Source organism: Mastomys coucha, unplaced genomic scaffold (assembly GCF_008632895.1).
Source record: "Mastomys coucha isolate ucsf_1 unplaced genomic scaffold, UCSF_Mcou_1 pScaffold4, whole genome shotgun sequence".
NCBI classification, from domain to species: domain Eukaryota; kingdom Metazoa; phylum Chordata; class Mammalia; order Rodentia; family Muridae; genus Mastomys; species Mastomys coucha.
Genome location: NW_022196910.1, coordinates 1,182,579 through 1,191,772, shown reverse-complemented (window position 1 = coordinate 1,191,772; position 9,194 = coordinate 1,182,579). Strand labels below are relative to the sequence as shown.

The 9,194-nt window shown below is 51.9% G+C and overlaps 1 protein-coding gene across 2 annotated transcripts in view; it reads right to left on the bottom strand.

The window, feature by feature from the left end:
• Gng7 (G protein subunit gamma 7) overlaps window positions 1-9,194 on the bottom strand; it is a 64,015-nt gene that overhangs the window by 47,085 nt on the left and 7,736 nt on the right. The window contains exon 1 of one of the 2 annotated variants that reach the window (XM_031350052.1): window positions 2,355-2,465. The exons of the other annotated variant lie outside the window; for it this stretch is intronic. The gene's annotated coding sequence lies outside the window, so the exon portion shown is untranslated. Of the gene's footprint in view, window positions 1-2,354; window positions 2,466-9,194 lie in introns of those variants that run through there. 2 annotated transcript variants of the gene reach the window in all.

The following is a 9,194-nucleotide window of genomic DNA, read 5'->3' as shown; positions in this document are numbered from 1 at the left end:
CCTGCTTGTGTGGTGCTGGGGCTACTCCGGGCCTGGTGCATTCTGAGAGAGCTCTTTTACCCAAACATCACCTTTCCTGAGTTTTTGCATGGTGCCACAGACAGCTGTGATCCTGGTCACCGCCTGCAGGTGGCAGTGTCGCTGCTGAAAGCGACCTGCAGGCTTCGAGGCTAGCCCAGGCAGCGACTGAATGGGAGATGAGAGAGCCAGAGCTGGAGCAACATTCTAGCAACTCAGAGCCCTGAGTAGTTAGAAGTCCAGATGTCGTGAGATAAAGTGGCTTTCAACAGTGGCATCTATAAAATAAAACCATGGAGGGGCCCTGGGTGCCTGCCATCCGGCTGTCCCCCAGTCACACTTCAGGAAACTGAGTTTCACACGTGCTCAGCTCAGTCAGATGCAGACTGGACAGCGTCATCCAGGAGGAATTGGGGTGCATGCTGTGTGGACAGAGAGTTTATCTCAGAAGCTGGGGTCCTGGAACGACACCACCTGTGCACACGGTGTGCTTATGCTGAGCAGGGAAACTTTTCCTCGGTCTCCCTAGGTGCGGTGGCCTCGGCCCCGTTCCCTGTGGGGCGTGGAGCAGCGTTCACTCTGCCAAGAACTCCCGCGTGTCCCAAGACACACAGAGCTGCCCTGGTGCCCTGGATCCCTTGCCTCTGGCCTCTTCTAGAACCTTAGGGCGTCTCCCTTGAACGCGCTCATTCTCATCAGTTTCAGACGACTCCAGGTTCCCTTGGCCTCCCTGTGGATGGCACCCGGCTGACAACCCTCCTTGTTCCCTGGGCGCTGACTCGTGACCCCTTCCCGCCCTTGTCTGCAGTGAGCCGGAGAGTGTCGTCTTGGAGAATGAGGGCTGCTGGAGGGGGCATGAGAAGACACCCCGCAGCGACACTGAGCCACTCTCCTTAACCCTCCATCCTCCAGGCCGGATCTACGGTGCATTCCCAGGACGGCCACCCTGGCCGCAGCATCCAGAACTTCCACCCACTCCACGCCTAGGGTAACAGACACGCATGTCCCTGACATCACCCAGGGTCCCGTCGTGGAGATTGAGCTGGCACAGTGATGAGGAGGTGAGCGTGAGAAAACTTCTTACAAACACACGCTCATGCACAGCCATGCGCATATATTGGCCAAGTGCATGCAGCGCCCTTAAAGTCCACAGGGGGCATCAGAACCCCGGGGAATAACGTCACAGACGTCAGGCATCCTTGTGGGAGCCAGGCACCAAACTCCAGTTCAGAAGCAAGAACATGTGCCTTTAAACACTGCGCATTGTCACCAGTCCCAGTCAGACCCTTTTAAAAAAAAAAAATTAAGTACATTTTTAGCTGATTTAAGTCCCAACAGCCGTGGCCCCAAATTTCATATTCCCATCAACTGACCGTGAGACCTAAATGAACAAGGTGCTTGAAAGACTCGAACAAGCCACATGGTGGTGGTGGCAGCGGTGGCGGCGGCGGCAGCGCACGCCTTTAATCCCAGCACTCAGGAGACAGAAGCAGGAGGATCTCTGGTCTACAGAGGCCAGCCTGGTCTAAAGAGCAAGTTTCAGGGCCGCCAGGGCTACACAGAGAAACCCCATCTCAAAACAACAAACAAAAGCCCTGCCCAGTGCACCCTGGGAATAGGCTGTCTTAAAGAAACTCACATAACTGTTCATCGATCACGCATCTGTTGGTTTATTGGAACCGAGGTCCCACTATGCAGTCCAGGCTGGCCTCAAACTCAGCCATCTCCCGGTCTCAGTGTGATCTTGGTGTTAAATCTTTACTGTCACCTTGACAGTAGCAGTGAATCAACAAAGAGACAAGCCCACCTGAGAGGAAGTCTACACCTGGTTAACTGACGTGGGACCCACCCTGACTGTGGTGGTTCCGTGTAACACAGGCTGGGGTCCTGGGCTGAGGAGGAAGGAGACCACAAGCTGAGCCCGAGTGATCACCTCTCTCTGCTTCCTGACTGAGAACCGCCGCCCACCTCCCTCTGCCATGCCCACCTCCCTCTGCCACGTCCTCCCTGCCTGAATGGACATCAGAACTGTGGCCAGAGGAAACTCACTCCGTCCCTTAAGTTGCTTGTGTCACAGCGACAACAGGAGCCGAAACTAGGACTCTTAGCTTTCCAAATGATTAGCCCAGGGGCGCTGGGCACACGGTCCTGGGTCATCTTCAGTGGGTGCTCTGGGCCCTGAAGATGCTCAACAGAAGCCTCCCCTCATATGCTAGGCACTTCCTGAGCTGGGGCAGCCACGTGTCCCCAGACATGGCCCAGTGTCCCCTGGAAGACACAGCCACCCTCAGGTGAGACCGTTCTTCCCTGCACATCTCTCAAGGTGACAGGCATACCTCTCCAGCAGGTCGCAGCTCCTCCGCAGGGAGCGAGTGGGTGGGATGGGCTGTCTGAGCCCCCTTCCCTTCCCACGCTGACATGGGCACGTGGCTCAGGCACCGGTCTCCTGCAGGCTAGATATAGCAAAGCGGGGCCCTCCTTTTGTGCCACATGAAGCTGTCAACATCATCACCATAGCAACCATCTAAATATGTCACCCAGGAACACTGATTGCCAAGGCAGGGAGCAGAGGGTGACGGTTCCACTCTGGATGGGGTGCGGGGTGCAGGCAAGAGAGCATTGAAGCAGGGACCAGGGTGTCAGGAGATGCAGGGGACCCGGAGCTGGCTGTGTCACAGCCCTGAGTGGTCAGGGCAGGACAGTTGAACTTAAGGACTGAATGTCAACCATTCAAAGTATTTTATGCTTTGGGCACTATGGTCAGGTTGAATCCTCCTGCCTCAGCTCCCAGAGCGCTAGAAAGACATGTCCACAATGCCCAGCTTCCTGTTTGTTATTGAACACCCTCCACCTGTGGCCAACAGGATCCTTGCAGCTGTCTCCACTTAGCTAGGAGGTAATGGAGTCCTACACACATTCAAGATTCGGTCTCCCTGGGGTACCAGACACACACTGGGTGGGGACGTCCTGGACCTCGCAAGTGCTCAGCAAGTCCCTGGTTTCCACTAACTCCATGCCAGGCACTTTCCTAGTGTGACATGGCCTGGGAACCAAAGGGAAGAGTCACCCCGCAGTGTGAGACAGTGTGTGAGACAGACACCTTGACTGTGGCTTGGGGGCACTGAGCCTGAGGGATGACCCAGTTCAATATCTGGGACCCACATGGTGGAGGGAGAATCCACCGCCATGTCATCCTCTGACCCAGGCGCTCACCAAGGCGTGAACAGACAGACTGCACAAACCAAAGGAGACAACGGAATGTAAAGAGAAGCTGTGTCCAAAGGAAGAGGTGTATGGGACCCACCCTCACCTTGCAAACATGCCTGATGGCGAACACTCACTCACACACACACACACAGGACACACATACCATACCACACATGACACACACATGTGACACACACCACACATGACACACACATGTGACACACACCACACCACACATATGACACACACCACACCTCACACACACACCACACACACATGACACACACACACGTCACACATTTCACACATGCCACACATACACATGCCACACACATCACACCACACATCACACACACTGCACACACACACACATCACACATATCACACACGCCACACATACACATGACACACATATGACACACACACACCAGCTTATCATCAGGGTGGCTGTGGCTGTGGGTTCCCATCATTGTAGTGGGGTTGTAGAGCCGGGACCCAGCCCCTCACTGGAGGAGACAAGATCAGTAATGGAGAATATTGGGAAGCTCCCAGAGAGCAGACAGTTTTGAAACCTCTGCTCAGACCTCCTTAGCACATGCTTCAGGCTCTGACCTTGGACTGTCAATGAGATGCTAAGAGAGGGACTCATCAGACGGCTTTACTGTCCGGACGAGAGGCAGCCATCCTAAGACCTGAGTCTTGGAGACCTTTGCCCTGGCTCCTCAATCCTAGCTTATTCTCCATCTATCCCCAAATGTAAAATTCATCTAAAATGAAATGGAGAAAGAAGCAGTGCAATTAGCTTCCAGAGAAGACTTTGAGACGGGAGCCTTTGGTTCCCATGACAGCCTCCTAATGACACTATTATATAAAATCCAGAGAAGATACTAAAAACAGAATATGCAAATTATGGAGGGGTGGGCCAGGGAGGAGACAGGTGGGGAGATGGTCCCCCATGCGAGGGGGCTGTGCTGGAGGAATCTTCCGGAACACTGAGTGTGGGTCAGGGCAGCACGGTGCCCTCACATATGAGCCTGACACTCTTGGCCCTTGTACAGCATGCAGCTGGGGCTGAACTGAAAGACAACAGCCACTTTACAGGTGGAAGGTGACAATCAGAATTATCGAAATAAAGAAGCTTCTGGAATGGTGGCCATGCAAGCCTATAATCTTAGCACGGAGGAGTGGGGAGGCTGAGGCAGGGGGATTGCTGTGAGTATGAGGTCAGCTTGGGCAACATAGTGAGACTCTGTTTAAAAAAACCACAAAGCTAGTAACAATAAATCAGTAAATAAGCCTAAGGAGGCAGACTGGAAACCTTGTGTCAGAAATAAAAGGTGGGGCTGGAGAGATGGCTCAGCGGGTAAGAGCACTGACTGCTCTTCCAGAGGTCCTGAGTTCAATTCCCAGCAACCACATGGTGGCTCACAGTCATCTGTAATGGAATCTGATGCCCTCTTCTGGTGTGTCTAAAGATAGAGACAGTGTACTTGCATATAATAAATAAATAAATCTTTAGAAAGAAAGAAGGAAAGAAAGAAAGAAGGAAGGAAGGAAGAAAAGAAAGAAAGAAAGGAAGGAAGAAAGGAAGAAAGGAAGAAAGAAAGAGAGTGGATGGGGGCCAGTGAGAGGGCTCAGTACATAACGTAGCTTGCTGCCAAGTCTAATGACTAAAGTTCAGTTCAGTCTCCGAAAAGGGGTCTCACTCTGTAGCCCTGGCTGTCCTAGAACTCACTATGTAGACCAACTTGGACTCCAAGTCACAGAGATCCTCCTGCCTCTGCCTCTGTCTCCTGAGATCGGATAGTGTTTGCTAGGCACGAATGAGGCCCTGGGTTAAAACCCTAGTATTGGAAGCAAACAGAAAAACGTCGGAGCCACTGTATTCAATAGTGCAGATTTGATCAGAACTCAGAGGCCACAGGTCACATGTGGCCTTCGGTTTGTTCCTGTCACAGCCCCCAAGGCACAGTGACACTTGGTCCTTCACCCCTGCCTCGAGCTGAGCTTCTCTTATCAGGAGATATGAGAAACAGGAACTTTGCCACCAAAGCCTCGAGGATCTCCTCTGAGACACTGCAGCAGACACAGCTTGGCCTCCTAGGAAGTTTAGAGCCCCTGACAGACGGACAGAAAACTCACGTTTTATCAAAAGGACCTGAAGATGGAGCTTGCTCAGTGAGAGCACAAAACCCAGCTCAGGAAACACAAAGCCAGGATCCGTTTGCAGCACATAAACTCGGTGTGACAATGCTCACCTGTCTATCACCCCTGAACTCAGAATGACGCAGGAATTTAGGGACAGCCTGTGCTACATGGTTTGAGGCCAGCCTGGGCTATGAGATACTGTGTCTCAAAAATCCAAAATAGACTCTGCTCGGTCTCAGACAAGTAGATCCACCATGAGCTCCTGTCCTCCACTGTACCGGTGATGGCGCTGAGTCGTTAGATCCTCACACTCTCGTCCAGTACAGGGGGGCTGATGACCTGTGCCTGCACTGGGGACCCACAGGACTGACTGGGCGAGGTCACCAACTGAACCAGCTGAGCTATCAGCCCTGGGTCCGCATGGCTAGTTTTCCATAAAAGGCTCTCTCATGGCAGAGTCACCATCCCCTGGGGTCCCTCCTCCTCCTGGGCTCTGCAGGGTGATGAGCACAGTTCCTGGCCCCCACTCAGCCCAGGCCAATGACACCTGCCCCATCCTCCATTTGTGGCAATCGAAGTCTGTCTGTGTCTGAGGTTTCAACACTCAGCATTATGTTACCAAGCCTTCCAGGGCTTGACACAGATGCAATCCTGACGGCCACCTTGATTTTTGCAGAGAAGAAAGGCTGTCAAGCCTCTCCCATTACCCCCTAGGCTGTGGGCTCTAACCTTGAGCAGCAGGGAACGTGTGTGTGTGTGTGTGTGTGTGTGTGTGTGTGTGTGTGTGTGTATATGTGTGCGCGCGCATGCGCGCGCGCAGATATATATGGCCTGCAAGTTGACTGTGGGCCCCACTGCCCAGCACTCCTCTGAGGTCTAGAAAATGCTGTTGGAAGGCTGTTTGTCCTGCAGGGACAGAGTGGCCTGGCCCCAGGGCCATGAACTTGAGATCAGCCTCAAGCAGAACTGGAGAGATGACTCAGTGGTCCAGGACACTGATTGCTCCTGAAGAGGATCCAGTTCGGCTCTCAGCACCAACACATCACTAACAACTGACCGTAACTCAGTTCCAGGGGACCCAATGCCTCCTGGCCACTACAAGTACTATATGCATCCCAGACAGTCACGCAGGCAAACACCCATACACAGGAGATAAAAAGAAATGTATGTTACATCTATATGTACATATACATATGTATGTAAATATATATTTAATATTAAAGAAGGGTTGGGGCTGGGACTCAGTGGGTAGAACATTCCCTTGGTATACAAGTCGCCTGGGGTTCCATTCTCCACATGAGGACCAAAGCACCCTTCTCTTTTTCTCATGGGACATTTGAGGTTCAGGGATGTTATGGGCTCATCACAATGAAAGTCACCACCAAAAGATACCATCCAGGTGGCTGTCCTATCTGAAGACACCCCGTCCCCATCCCTCACTCTGCTCCAGAACACAGGTAATTGGTGGTAAGAGACACATAGTGCACATGCATCACCCAGCACTCAGGAGGCTTAAGCAGGCAGATCAGAAGCCCAAAGCTGGGGGCTTCTGATGGCTCAGTGGTTAAGAGCACTGACTGCTCTTCAGAAGGTCCTGAGTTCAAATCCCAGCAATCACACATTGGCTCACAATCACCCATAAGGAAATCTGACGCCCTCTTCTGAAGTCAGCTACAGTGTACTTAAAATTAAAAAAAAAAAAAAAAAAAAGTTCAAGGCCAACCTACAAGAGACTCTACCTATATGCTCACCCGCCCCCCCAAAGCCAGCAGAGTTCAATAAATTAACTGGTGAATTCCCTCTAAATAGTCACCCTGAGCAACTCTTTCTAAGTGAAAAATCACCATCATGTGACATTACTGGAAGCATCAGAGGACACTGGTCACACACAATAGCCCAATTGTGCAGCCCAGCTACAAGGAAAATTGGCCCAGCATCAGCGGGGCACCTGAAGAAGAGCTGATAGCGATTCTAAATCCAGGTCTGTGTTTTGCAAGGGTAGATTTGGCTCTCAGGCTTGTACGCATCAGCTAACACCCTGTAACACGTAGCACTGATGTTGTGGATTGAGGGACTTGCTGTCTGTCATAGCATAGCTCCCCAGGGTGGGACTCGTCTGGTGGTCCCTGGGTTACATGGCCGCTCCAGTGATTCCGCCCTAATTTCCCATGACATCACCCCAGCCCAACACCTATCCAGCAACTCCAAAGAGCCCAAACAGGAGATCTGCTAAACTGTACCTGGAGTCCTACCCCAGGAGAGCATGCCACAGTAAGAAAAACATGTTTTTAAATGTGAGACACTGGTGATGCTTGTTACACAGTGCTGGCTGACTGATACAGTCTCTGATTCAGATCCACCCCTGTGAGACTGCAATCCTTAATGGCAGTCCGGAGTACACAAAGAGCTGCCCACATGTCCTTACTTAGTATCCTCACTCTTCAGAGAGTTTCTCTACTTAGCCAGCCTTGAAAATTGAGCAATTTTGAGAACTCTGTTGGTTAGAAAATGACACCATGCTGTTATATATACTGTGACACTCCTCTTAAAACAGAACTATGCTAACACCTCCCCATCTGGTTGAGATGAGAATAGGCTTTTTAAAAATCTGGAGTTTTACACACTTGGGGACAGTCACACTATCACACGTAGAAAGTGCTATATAGACTACGTCAGACTGTGCGCAGCTACAAACCATCTACAGCATCTTCAATGAACCATTCTCAGACACAGTTGCAAGCGCAGAGGAAACACATCATCCCTTCCCCCAAGACACAACCAACGCGGCCATACCCTTCTGGAACACAACACGCCTAATTTAGCTGTGCCGTCATCCATTCAAGCAGCAAGCGCCCGGGCTGTGGGAACCTGGCCGTGTGCAGAGCTCAAGTAAACACTAGCAAGTCCAAGTGGGTCTCAGGTAGCTCAGGCTGGCCTCAAGCTAAGGATGTAGCTGAGGATGACCTCGAACTTCTGGTCCTCCTGCCTTCACGACCCATGTGCTGGAATGACAGATGTACACTGCCAAACCCAGCCATAAAGAACAACTTGGAACATCGTAGTGTCTACAGTGCCCAGGACAGAGACATCGGGTTAATTTAACTATTAAATATTCTGAGAGACACCTCAGAGGTCGGCAGGTTTGGAAAAAGGGTCTTCACATACTCACGAGGTGAGGGGACATCACAGCAGATTAGAAGGACTCCTAAACTAACTGGCAGCAAGCAATCTGTGTAACAAGACTAACACTTAGGAACAGTAGCAGAGGCTGTGACTGAAGAACAGCCCGGAACCCACAAATACAAATTATAGCAGCCATAACCTGAAGACCCTGAGGCCTGCTAGGCCTGTGCTTCACCCCGACCACGCCCCCAGCTCCTCAGTGCTTCACCCCGACCACACCCCCAGCTCCTCAGTGCTTCACCCCGACCACGCCCCCAGCTACTCACTGCAGCAATCTAAGCCGGAGCTCCACCCCTGACCATGCCCCAGCCCTGGCCTTTTCCACTGAGGAAATACATTTCTGCAGTTTTGAGTGCCCTCAGACTGTGCTCCTGCATAGGGCGTCATGCCGCGGTTTGGAGATGCAGATTCCCCCTCACCCACTGAGGCTCAGGTGTGGATGGCTTGTTCTCAAACTGATGGCGCTGAGGGCAGGTAACAGGACCATGGCAGCATTCATTTCATCCATGGGTGAACCCATCGATCAGTCATAGCCATAGCAGAAGAGGCTGTCAGAAGGCAGAGCCTGGATGGAGGAAGTGGGCTGTAAAGGATCTAACGCGGGCGGTGGTGGTGCACGCCTTTAATCCCAGCACTTG